The sequence below is a fragment of the Poecilia mexicana genome, unplaced genomic scaffold, assembly GCF_051168715.1.
Source record: "Poecilia mexicana isolate PSO_F unplaced genomic scaffold, ASM5116871v1 scaffold_3, whole genome shotgun sequence".
In the NCBI taxonomy this organism is placed as follows: domain Eukaryota; kingdom Metazoa; phylum Chordata; class Actinopteri; order Cyprinodontiformes; family Poeciliidae; genus Poecilia; species Poecilia mexicana.
The window spans coordinates 33,119,843-33,132,792 of record NW_028263372.1 but is presented as its reverse complement, the minus strand read 5'-3'; the positions used below and the strand labels follow the sequence as shown (position 1 = coordinate 33,132,792).

The following is a 12,950-nucleotide window of genomic DNA, read 5'->3' as shown; positions in this document are numbered from 1 at the left end:
TTTTCTTCAGCATAAATACTAACATCCAGGATAAACAACCTCTGCTGCACTTTTAGTGGTTTCTGAAACGTCTTGGGTACCATTTCATTTCAAGGTTCTATGTTACATCGCAATGGTTTCAATTTTATAGACCCAGTTTCTTGTTTTTGAAATATGTTTGAAAAAAAAAATCAATAGACTCTGCAACCAGAAGGAAGCTTAATTTTTCCTTTAGGTTTATTAACTCTTCTAGTTTTTCTTCATAGATTCAGATTTTGGTGTGTTTTTGGCACAAGTACATTGCTATGTGCTTTAACTTCTTCATTAGTCACTTTCAAAATCAACTAATTCAGATTTCTGCAAGTTTCCTGTTATGTGCATTTCAGTCTGGATAAGGAAGCACATGTTCGATGCACATATGCTTGAGCCTGTCGGTCTTTGGGAAGATGAATGTGCTCATCTCTAAGTGGCCTCGAACAGCAGAGTTAATGGCCTCGCCTTTACTACAGAGCAGCTGAATCAAGTGGCTCTAATGGGACCAATATATCTGCCTAGGCGTCGTTTAGCGCCCTGGCGAGGAGGATGGAAAGATGGACGGATCAGAGACGGTGAGAAGTAGATAAAAATAACAGATGCGACTTCAGGGGATGAAAAGAGATCTTCGAATATAAAAAGTAGTGTTCACAATATTGGAGAATTAAATTAAAAAAGGAAGCTTTCCATTATACACATGCAAAAAAGCAAATAAAGGCACTTTTAGTAAAAAGTAGGAGATTATATGTAGTTCATTTCTAATTGGGAAACTAAAAACACAATAAATGGTTAAATGTTTATGGATTAAAACTGCAAGAGTTTGATTCTTTTTTTCTTTTTAAAGTATTTCCCTCGTTTCACCTCCAACTCAAACTAATCCTCTCAATCCCTCCATTCCCTTTCAGTCTCTTTTCCTCCACTCCCTTTTTTACTTCCCTCTCATAGTTGATCCGGACAGAGGTGGCTTATCTGATCCTGTGCAGCTCTGGTCAGTAGCCAGCACATATTTCGCTCCGTCAGGGTGAAGGGGTTGTGCCTGCAGAGTTTTTCTTGGCGCTGTGTCCAGCAGCAGCTTTGCGACAGGCTCTCTTCATCGTCTTTCACATCAATGATAGGCAGAGCATTTTCTCTGCTTTAGCCATTACTCCACCGCCATTGATGTTTAATAATACCAGTGTAATTACATTAGGCAGCTTTTTGGAAGGCTAACATTCACATTTATTTAATGTTTTATCCTTTGGTCTAAAAACAACAACAAAAAAATCCAGAATTTCGTATATTTTTCTTTAGAACTACAACAATACAATAGTTAAAGTTAATAATTTAGATGCCACCGTGACTCCATAAAGTGAAACCAACAGCTCATTTAAAGCCCCACCGTCACCAACATTGTAAAAAAACAAGTTTTAACAGTCAATTCCTAATACAGTTAACAAAAACAGCCTGGCCGACCTCAAATACTAATGTTCTTACATCCTTTTATAAGATCTAAAGAACCTCGGATCTGAAAAGGATGTCACACCCAAGTTGAGCAGGTTTTAGATTCAGAGAGAGACGGTGACATAAAATGAGGTGGATGGTTATATTTATTATGACCAGCTGTTAAAAGCTTACAGCCCACTATAGCAAAATGAGGCTTTTAAATGGGATCAGAATCAGATTCTGGAAAATATTGTCGCTGCTGTTTAGAAAATGGAAAATTAGTGTTTGTTTGAAAACAGAGGAAAAGAAAATACAGTTGTTGGATCTTGTTTGGGTGTTTCTTGCTTTTTTTATGCACATGAGAACTCAAGTCAAAGAAGACCAAAAACGGTAAAGGCAACTCAAACTCCTATATTCTTTGTATAACTCAAACTCTACAGTGCAACAATGTGACCACATATTTGGAAGAAATATTTGGTAGGATACTATATTTCAAGTGTAACATCAGCTGTAATTTGATTGCATATTTGGTCATTTGGATGGACTTTGTCTGTCATTCCTGTCCAAATCTGAATTACATCGTGTATCACTGTAAGGTGTGTTGGGCAGCTTTAATGTGACATGGCATAAATCTGCTTAATGTGACAGGTTTGTGCTTGTAATTATTTGTGCTTCTAAATAGTGACAAGCACAAACCTGCTGTTTTGTGTTGTTGACTAATATAACTTCATATGTGAGCTATGCAGGGACTAAAAGGAAAACAAGAAAAAGTTCACAACAATCTACTTGTTACACCTTATTAAAATTTTAATGAATTCTGAAATTTAATCTTTGTTTTTCTCCAAGACCCTCAATCTGAAATATTAGCAACAGAATTATCTCCCCAAGAAGCACTCTGTCCGTGGTGACAGATTAAGGTTATAGGATTTGCTTGTTGCCATGACAAATTTCTGCTGAGGGACTTTAACAAGTAGCACTTAAGTGCTGTCATCTACAGAGCCCACCCACACTAAATGACAGTAAATACTCTGATCATGACATTATTAGACTATTAGGATTGTATGTCAAAGCTGAAATTAAGTCATTTGTTCAGCAATAACTTCCCGCTTGGTAGTGCAAACCCACCTACAGATGGTAATCGACACATAATGCTGACAGTATTGTCCCATTATTGGGCAGGAACAATTCAGTTTTATGTATAAAATTGATCTAATCTCATCCTGACTGCAGCTAGAGATAAAAGTTATATCTTAATTTTAAAAGTTGGATTAATTATCTTCTCAGTCCTTTTCAACTATTTTCTTTTTTTCTTTAATTCTTTAAAGATCCTTAGTAAATTATGACTAAACAGGATCAAACTAAAAAAAAAACAATCTCAGGCGATTATCTGTTTTTGTTTCAAATGTTTGCTAATCTATTCAAGAATGCAGAAGATGTCCTTTTGTGTGAGCATAACTATCCCTCAGCCAACAGGAGCTGAAAAAAACCGAATCTGTGTTCAAGTTCAGATTTGATTTCATACAAAAGGACAAGTCAAGAAGAGCTCAAGCAAATAATAAAACAGGCAAACAAACGTCAACTGTGGCAAACTAAAACCGATTTAACTAAAGCAAACACAGCTGTGGTTATCCGTCTTGTTGCGAGACATCAGATGAATGAGCTGGCCTTCTTCAGAGTTCGGCAAAGCCAAGGTATTAATCTGTGTCATGGCAGTATACAGGTTCATTTAGTCGCAACAAAAAAGAGCTCCACTGCTGCTAAAACAGAAAATCCACAAACCTGTCAGTGGAGGAAGAACGCACACATGGTTGAGGCAAGTTATGGGTGGATTGGCCGTTTTAAAAACTCACTTTTTATTTCTTCAATCTTTTTTTTGTTTGTTATTTAATTAAATGTGGCTAATTAGCAGCACATAACTGGTAACCCCCACCAAAGTTACATGTTCCCCCTAAAATCTCATGCTGTGTGTTTACAGCAAGTCGTCTGGCTTTTCAATTATATCAGTGTTGTCAAAGTAAACGGGCAACACTTTCTGCTCCTCACAGGCAGCCTGCATTTCTTTTCAGGGCATATTTGGAAACAAAGGGGTACATTTAGAAATATAACTGACAGAGTTGACATGGTTTTGATGCCACTAAACCCAATAAAATGTGGATGAAATGTCCATCTCTAAATCTGCTTAAGTAACCAATAGGAACGTATGATACATGAACTGAAAGTGGCAGAATGTGTTTTCCAATCACATAGTGCCATTTTATAGCACAATCAAGTAATTATGTTACCTTAAGTGGTCATAAATATGCAGTTTATATCAAATATAACTTAAAAGAAATTTGACTTTTCAACTTGATGCCATGAAATTAGCCTCCGTCTCTTTAAGAAGCTCACAATCTTTCCGGTATTCCGCCTTAATAGGTCATCACAACAATTCTACTCCATTCCCCCGTTTACAACCGTTCTTAGAAGCATTGGACAGAGAGATAGTTCGCATGATAAGTTTAGCAGATATGCAGTTCCAGCAGGTGTTGGCAATTCCTGCTGCCACTAGTCTGAAGGGGTTGATGAGGTGTAAGGGAGTGGTACTGTGTGAGGCAGAAACTTGGCTGCAAGCATTTAGGTGGCCTGGAATAGGAATAACATTATGACATGGCATGAAGCCAAAAAAGTCACTTTTACTTTGAAAGTAGTTCTTTATTGCCCAGTTAGTTAGAAAGCCAGAATTTATTCTTGCTTACAAGAAATGCTGATTTATTTGATTATAAATATTTCTGGTTATAAAAAACATGAGCAGTCATGGTGTGGAAACTTCAATAACAGCGTCCATGGTGTTAAGCCAATGCTTTTAAAGCCGCTAAGCTCCAGAAGACATGTCTGTAAAACAGCTGAGTGTGGGCTCTCTACCTGGGTGGACAGCCCAATGAAATAAGCAATCAATACAAGCTTGTTTATCTGGCATTACTCAAAGTTCACAACAGCGTTTACCATGGCTTAATATTGCTTTAATAGCTCTAACAAATATTTCCTCAAATATCGTGGTGAAGTCTGTATCAAAGTAAAACACATATGGTGTCCAGAACACTCCTAACTTTAATAACCAAAATATCCTAATTTAGAAGCAATAGGAACAATTGTTGGCTTTACGATTTAAAGAAAAGCAATTAGATCATGATTTACATCTTGTGTAATTATCCTGGTACTGTGGAAGCACTCTTTTTACTCAAGGTAGTGAAAAAGAAATGCATACGGCACATGTTTATTTCTCAGTGGGATATAAAAAGATTGTATTTACTGTGTACTGTAGTTTCAGTTTTATTTACTTGGATCTTATTTGAAACCTACTTAAGTATATACTGCATTGATTACGGCAAAAACGTCTGGTCAAGACAAAAAACCCTTGGTCCTGCTTTTGTGTTTGTCACTTTGTCCTCCATCAACCCCTCATGTCCTGTTCTATGTGAACAAGCGTGCCCAAGCTAATTTAGTGAGAAGGAAGTAAATATTTAGGAAGGAGGCGGAGGAAAGCACTGAGCAACCTTTAGATGGGGAAACAAACGGGGGAGGATTATGCTAATGTGTCCAAACAACTACGTTGAAGGTTGCAACAGAAAGAGAAACAACCAAAGAGGAGAAAGAGGCAAGAGAAAGGACAGATGAAAAGAAGGAAGAAATTCAAGCACACAGTGTGAAATAAATGAGAAAGTCTTGGGGAAGAAGAAAAGTGAGTTGGTTGTTCAGGTTTCCTGTGGTCTGGGGGCAAAGAAGAGAGGGATGCAAGGGCAGAGGGAGGAAAGGATGAAGCAACACATGGAGAAGGAGCGAATGGGGTCCTAATCTTCTCCGCTCCGGCTTTTAGATCAGCTGAGCTCCTGTGGTCCCAGCTGCTTCCTGATTGGCTGCCACAGAGCAGGATGGCGGATTAAAGGACAGAAGGGGTATGCTTCTTTTCTGGTGGTTCACATTGGAGTGTGAACCTGTGAGAATCCATTTTAACTCTGGTCATTCTCTCATAATGTATCTAAACGTCTGAATGCTTTTATTTAGGATTTTGTTTGGTTTCTCCCATGAACACAAGACATAGTCAGGTGATGTTCAGATGATTTGAAAAAAACAAATATCACTTAGTAAATAATTGTTATAAAAAAGATCCATATACTTATGTCACAGAAAGTGAAAAGCACAGAGAAATAAATAAAAGGATGAACTGATGGATGTGCTGGAAGGAAAGAGAAGGTGAAACATCAGCAAATAAAGTGCCTTATCTGCATCTGTTGCTCTCAACAGATTTTTTTTTAACATCTGTCTGGGTAGATTAATTGCACCAACTTAAAATGCATCACTATGGGGATATGAGTACACCCATTTTGCCCCAGAAGCTATTTCTGACTGCGCTGGAAGCAGATGCAACCAAAATTATATCCAACAGAGTCGGTGCTGCAACATCTGACCTGCAGAATGTTGCAAACATGCAGCAAGTCCTGGCTTACACCAAAAGATCCCGACATGAAAAAACGTATGAACCGGGCCCAGGATGTTGCTAAGCCCCTCTGGGACAGAGCATCACACCATGGGAGTTTTTCCTACCAAAAAAAGTTTGAGTGATAAACTGCTGGCAGTGCTTGTTTGATCCACGCACCATTTCCTTCTTCACAAACACCAGAACCCCAGAAAAACTCTGTTATAGAGCCAATAGTTGGCTCTATTGCAGCACCAACTCTTATAAAGACCCGCAAAAAAGAAATACTCTTAATGTGAAGGAATTGAGAGTTTAAGAACAACATTTTACCAAAATGACATGAATTTCATGTTTATAAAATCCTGGAATTTTTACTTTAGTTCTGCTCAAGTTTATTCTATTCAGTTTATTTGAATGAAATTCACAACAAATGTCACCTCAAGAAACCTTTCTAGAAAAAAACATCCAATTTACACAGTATATCGAGGTCAGTTCAGAAATACTCATTAATTATATACATTCCAATTTGATCCTCATTGTTATAAAGTGCAAAAACACAAAATTAGTTTGTAAATCCAGTGGATAAAAAGCTACATTTAGTCACTGATGTCACAGTAACCCCTCAGTTTGAGCAAGCATGTGGTGGCAATGGGAATGACTCAGAACCGAGCCCAGATTGAATCACCACCTACTGGACTGGCTGTTTGAGAAGATGGACCAGAGACGTAAAAACAGAAACACAGAACACTGAAGCAGTGATTCTGGGATATTAAAGAAAACATACAGAGTTATTTATAGCAGCTTTTCTGAGACACATAGTTAAACAGAAGAACTGATCATAGCTGAGATTTTGCAATAGTTCTTAAATGGCCTCGTTAAGTAGAGAGACATGGTTAGACACAAAGTGTCTCACACCATGAAATAATCTGCAGCACTTTATCAGTCAATGGCTCCCTCCAACAAAGTGCCAGTTAAACAGGAACAGGACAGCAGATGTAGAAGTGTGTGTCTCTCTTATAAAGAGACACACTTTGAACTTTAAAAAAAGCCAGATTAATATTGAAGTGACATAAACTCACATTCCCTTAACAGGATGGAGTTTGATTAGGTCAATGTGAAGAAATAATCCTGGCTTACGGTGTTTTCTACTGAATTCATTCATTCCCAACTTTGTTCCAAACCATTGTTTATATTTCAATATCATCAGGTATTTCTGACTTATCCTGCTGTAAATGCTCGGCTCTCCCCCATTTATACTACTTATGGTATTCAGAGATTAGCTGGAGAAGAGAGTGAAGCTTCACAAACACAAAATGTTGTTTAAAGCAGCAAAAAATAAGATGATAAGAGAAATCTGTTAGCAGGGATGGTGAGAAAGGCATTTGTGATTTATGGAGTTGCCTTCCATATACTCAGAATGCAGCAATCCTTTACTGCAAGAGGCGTTTGACGTGGCGTACTGCACTAGCTTCTGTGGCTGTAGAAAATCATTCCAGTTCTGTCAGAGAACTGTCCTTAGCACCAGTCTTGGTTAAGTAAAAGGAACCGCATTACCAACCAATACTAATCAATCCTTGGGGAGGTTACAGCAACAAACTTCACCCTTCCAGCAAGAGAGGCTATGTTTACGGCTTTCTGGTGTGAGGTAAGCAGCTGATCACACTTCTGCAGTCCTGTCTTCCGTCCACACAGATGTACAGGCCAAAGAGCTGACAGTCTAAATCCAAATAAGTGCTTATTCAAACCAAGATTCCTCACTATGTCTTCTGAATACAGGACAGTGAGATAAAAAGATGAAGAATTCGTCTGATATTATCCAAGCCCATGTTCCCATAAGTCCTCCTTCAACCCAAAACAGCAGTTTGAGCAAGAACAGAATAAGGACAGTGGTGAAACATTTAGCTGAGAGCACTAACCATTACATGAACCAGACAACGATCTGTCCTTCATCACTCTCATTCCACTTCCCCGTGCCTCACAGCCCTCACCATGATTTCATAAGATAACCAGACACACGCAAGCAGCATGCAGTCTTCATTCTCCTTATGGAGGTTTATGGATGTGGTGCATACTGCCAAGAACATAAACATGTCCTCCTCTAATTAAGAAAAGCTTCAAAGCAAAGCAAAGCTCATGTGCTTGGCCAGCCGTCAAATATAAAAAGGCACTCCTGTATGCCATCCAGCTGTATTTGTAGAAAAAAAAAATGTAAAGATGGCAAGGCCTTAAATATTTGATGAACTGCATGAGTTATGTCTTCGATAAATTCCATCAAAGCTAATTAGTCTCCTGTCCTTCAGGTGTGTAGCCCAGTTACAAGAGTTTCGACTAGTGAGGCGAAGAAATCCAAACACTTCGATTAACTTTGTGTTATAAATATGTGTATCCTTTCAGAAACCTGAATGTTTAATGAGGTGCTCACATTTTATACAGTTTTTCAATTTATTTATCTTGGTTGATCTTTATATCCCTAAATATCAAAGTGAACTCTGGATTGTTGGAACAAGGTGAGAAAGTAAACACAAAAAGTCTGACAGGGTTTCAGACGATCTACAGTTTGATGATGTCACAGGAATGCGGAGGCAGCAGGTACAGAGGAGTTGGCACCAGATTGCACCCACTGTGCTTTTTCTTTCATAAAACTAATATAATTATTACATCTTTCAGATCAAATGTATTTTTAATGGCACTATGGTGACAAGTTTCACTGTGAAATACAGAGAGACCTCACACTTTTATACACAGTATATCCACCTATTTAGAAGGCAAACTTCAATCTTCTCCATCTTAAAATCTGTAACACTGAGATTATTCAATTCTGGACTGAAGTATTGTAAAGCACAGGTCATTTTGAAATCTTCAAATTTTCAAGACTTAAAAAAAGCCGTGAATTGCAGTTTAAAGATCCAGTTTGAAACTCTGATCTAAGGACGTCTAGATGCCAAAAAAGCTGCAAAGTGGACTAAAAGTATCTTAACATGTTTATATGTGGGTTCATTGCAACCCCCCCCCCCCACCCGCCCAAAAAAAAAAATCTAGTCCAGATGTGGTAATTGAAAGATGAAATGATGCAAATTAAATATAAAACAAAGAATAAAGTTACTCTTTGTGTTTGAGATGAATAAGAAATGAAGTCTGGAAACAATGCATCTTCCCATGATGGAGAATAGAAGAAAGCTCAACAGAGATGTTTTGATTTTAATTCTCCAACTTCAACAAACCAGCTTCAGAAGCAACATAATCAACCATCATTGGTTAACTTATGGCTTCATTCAAACACCACTGATTTGCCAGCTAACATACTTCATGTTTATTTGGATTTAGCTTAAGTTAAAATAGAAAAAAATATACTTTTGTATTTAGTTTAAGTCAACCATAAATAATCATTTTAACTGCAATACTGTCAAAGTGTCACAAACAGTATAACCCAGCACCAACACATTTCCTCCATAATACTGAAGGTCAGCAAGAATTTAAAGCTAAAACTTTTGTTTTCTTTTCCTTCTTTTTCCCATGTTGCCTTTACAACAATAAAATGATTGCAGCCAAGATGCACACCCTGGAAACACATTGGTATGGACCCTTAACTTTAAATCGTCTGCCTAAAAGGGTAAATTTATGGCCATCAAGCAAAGCTCTCTGCAGCCAGTGTGGTCCAGTGCAAACGGGGCCGACGGTAAGGAGGTTTACGGGGAGAACACATGGCTGTAAAGTCCATTTCCTCCTCACCCACCAGGAGCTCTGAGTGAGATGGAGTATGCTAATGATCACTGTTCCAGATCACTATACTTAAAGTACATTTGCACACACACACACACACACACACACACACACACACACACACACACAATAACATGATGAACATTTTTAAATAGTCCTCGTAGTCCCTCATCACCCTTTTTTCCCAATCCATCTTCGGTCTCTCTACAGCTATGAAATTTTATCTGGTAGAACACAAACACAAACACGCACGCACACACACACACACACACATCTTTAATCTGCACTATTTCCACATGATTTCCACATTGTAATTAGATTGCTTCATAAAGACGGTCAGCCTTTGCTCCCATCCTCCCCACTTCCACACACACACAAACACACGCATTCCTGCTCTCCGTTTCAAGACAGTTGTAGTCTGTCTGGAAATTGGTAAATTAGTATAAATGATAAACACATTAAAGTTCAAAAAAAGTCTGGATGCCACACACTACACTGCCTCAATTCAGCAGAAAAGACACGGCCCTCTGTGCTTCCCTGTGTGTGTTCATTGTGATTGGATATTCTCATGGTCACACAACTTTGCCGATCAGCCTTGAGGAAAATCACTCTCCATCCTCTGAACTGAAGCTGCACCTCTGAAAATTCAATTCTTCCATGTTTTTACAGAACCTTCCTGAAAACCATAAAATTTAACTCTTCACTTTTACGATTGGACTCGGTTAACTCAATCAGTGTGATAGAAGCGGTTTCCTAAAAAATACTCACTTTTCTGTGCTCTTTTTCTTCTTTTCACAGTGAACCGCACAAGCAATTTCTTTCATTTTCAGAATGCAAAAATAATTTTAGCGTCAACCTGATCTTTCAGTTAACAGAGAATTAATTTAACTTAAAAAAAAAACTGCAAATATACACAAGCTCAGTTAAAATGTTATTCATGATTTCAAAGATTTTAGTAGGAAATTGTATTTTCATGTTTATACTGTCCACAAAAAATAAAATTCCATACCTAAAACATGCTTAGGTGTGTTTGTTTAGATGTATTTATTTGAAATATTTCCATTCTGGAGCATGAAGCTATTTCATAGAAAATTTATAAAATTATTATGTTTCTACTTTTGTCTTTGTTGTTTGTTGGCATGTCAAAGTTTTGGTCTTTTGAAGGTTCTATCTCATTTCTTTTTTTATCCCCAGTTCCCTAAGTTTGGAGTAAAGCAAACTTTAAATCACTTCATTCACTTCAAATTAATCCTTAACAAATGTTGCGTTCAAAGCCAAGAACCCTCCAATACTCACAATCTACTTAACAAGAAAAAAAGAACACCTGAAAGCCAATAAGAGAAGAATGTTTAATAGTTTTACTGAGTAAATTGAGCATTAAAATGGAAACTACTAATGGTCCCAGTCTAAACGAGCTCAAGATTTTGTTCATGAAAAAAAAAATATATATACACATTAGACTCAAAGGAGTCATCACTAATTTCTTCAATTGTTTGTTGGCAAGCATAACTTGCTGAAGATTTTTTTTTTTTTTTCAGTTTTACAACTGTAACAATGAATGTAATAAATGCTGATGGGTATACTGCTGTGATCAAACAGCATTACTGAGAAACAGAATGAATGCCTTCGACATGAGGGCTGCTGTTACAAGATTGACTGGAGTCGTCCAAGCGAGTGATCGTCCGACCACAGAGCGATAAAGCAGGGAATCGATCTTACAGTACTAATGGATTAGGAAGGTCTGGGTAGATGACCCGATATCTGTCAGCTGCTTCCATGTGTCTCTTTAAATAAGTAACGCACTGCAAATCAATACGTGGCAATCGGACTCACTAAACATTCAACTGGCCAGAAATCAATAACACTTAGCATTCCCTCTGCTAAATCCTAACAAGCTTAATATGACAGAAGAAGAGTGATGGAGAGTGAATACTGATCCGCAAACCTCTGAAAGAGGATGAGGAAGTGCCCAACAAAAAAGGGCAGAATCTACCCGTCTGCTCAAAGAGCGAGCAGCGGCGAGAACAAAAAAGGCCCCTGCATCGACGTTTCCCATCGATACACAGAAGAGCAAAAGAAGAGCACCGAAGATCTCCTCCACTTGACAAACTGACATGCTCTGCAAGAAAATACTCATGTCTGCCTCCGCTGCCAAGACTCCCCTCCAGCCAAAATTTATCTGGTGCCAGAAGTCACTCAAGCATTTGTTTGTGTGCGTTTGGTGCATACACAATCTCCCTTAGAAATCGTACCTTCCAAACCAGTCAGCCATTCAGTGTTTTACTGGGGAGAGATTGGATCAATATCAGGTCAATTTCCATATTTTTGTTAATGTTGTTTTGTTTTGTTTTTTTAAAACTATGTAAAAAAACAAAAAAAGAAACGACTGAGCACATTTTCATATCCACAGCAAGTTTAAAAAGTCAGTCAGTTGCCAAGAATAGCCAAGTCTAGGCAGTCTTGAGGTAGTTTAATGCCTTGCTCAAGGGCCCAGTACATAATGTTCCAAAGAAAACCGCAGGTCGTGTCGTAAATATTTCAAATTTAATTTAAAATTCTACCAAATATCTCAAGTGAATTTAGGATTAAAAACAGTACTGGGGTTCCTACCATTTCCATTGTATTCTTTTATTGTTTATTTGCATCAAAATTTGCCTGGTAACAAACAATAATCTAAAAAGCTTTGATCATGTTTACTTCCTCAGAACATTTCTGATTTATTTTGACAAAATCTTCCACATGCACTTTAATATGCAGATATTCAGAGCATTTGTTACAAAAAAACAATGAGCTGGAGTTTTTGCGTTTCTAACAGTTGGACTAAAAACATGGGGATCTGGGTTTAGGGTGGGGGAAAAAATGCAGAAACAATACAAGAAAGGAAGCTTCAATTTAGCACCTAGAAACCACAACTGTGACAACTAGTTCCAGATTTGTGGTGTACAACATTCCTACCAGTAAAATGATCTGGAAAAAATAGTTTCATCTCTTTGTTTCTGACAAAATTACACTGGGAATGTGCCACTAAGCAACTGATCTGCCAAAAAACAAACAGGACAAACTGATCCATCTATGAAGTATCTGTCCAATATTTTGTCAAAACGTCCTGTACGTTCTGTTCTAAAGATGATCAAAATAAACACAGACTTCATTTTAACAGAATAAAACGAGCCAACACCAATTAATCTGATTTTTGTTGCATTTCAGTCCAATATATAATCACCTTGTCCTATTTTGATATTTTATGCTGAGAGTGCTGCAGCAACGGCTGCAAGAGAGAGAGAGAGAGAGAAAGAGAGAGAGAGAGAGAGAGAGAGAGAGAGAGAGAGAGAGAGAGAGAGCC

At 37.8% G+C, this 12,950-nt stretch overlaps 1 protein-coding gene across 2 annotated transcripts in view; it reads right to left on the bottom strand.

Annotated features, from left to right (window-relative positions):
• lrp4 (low density lipoprotein receptor-related protein 4) overlaps positions 1-12,950 on the bottom strand; it is a 109,313-nt gene that overhangs the window by 47,571 nt on the left and 48,792 nt on the right. The window lies entirely within an intron of this gene.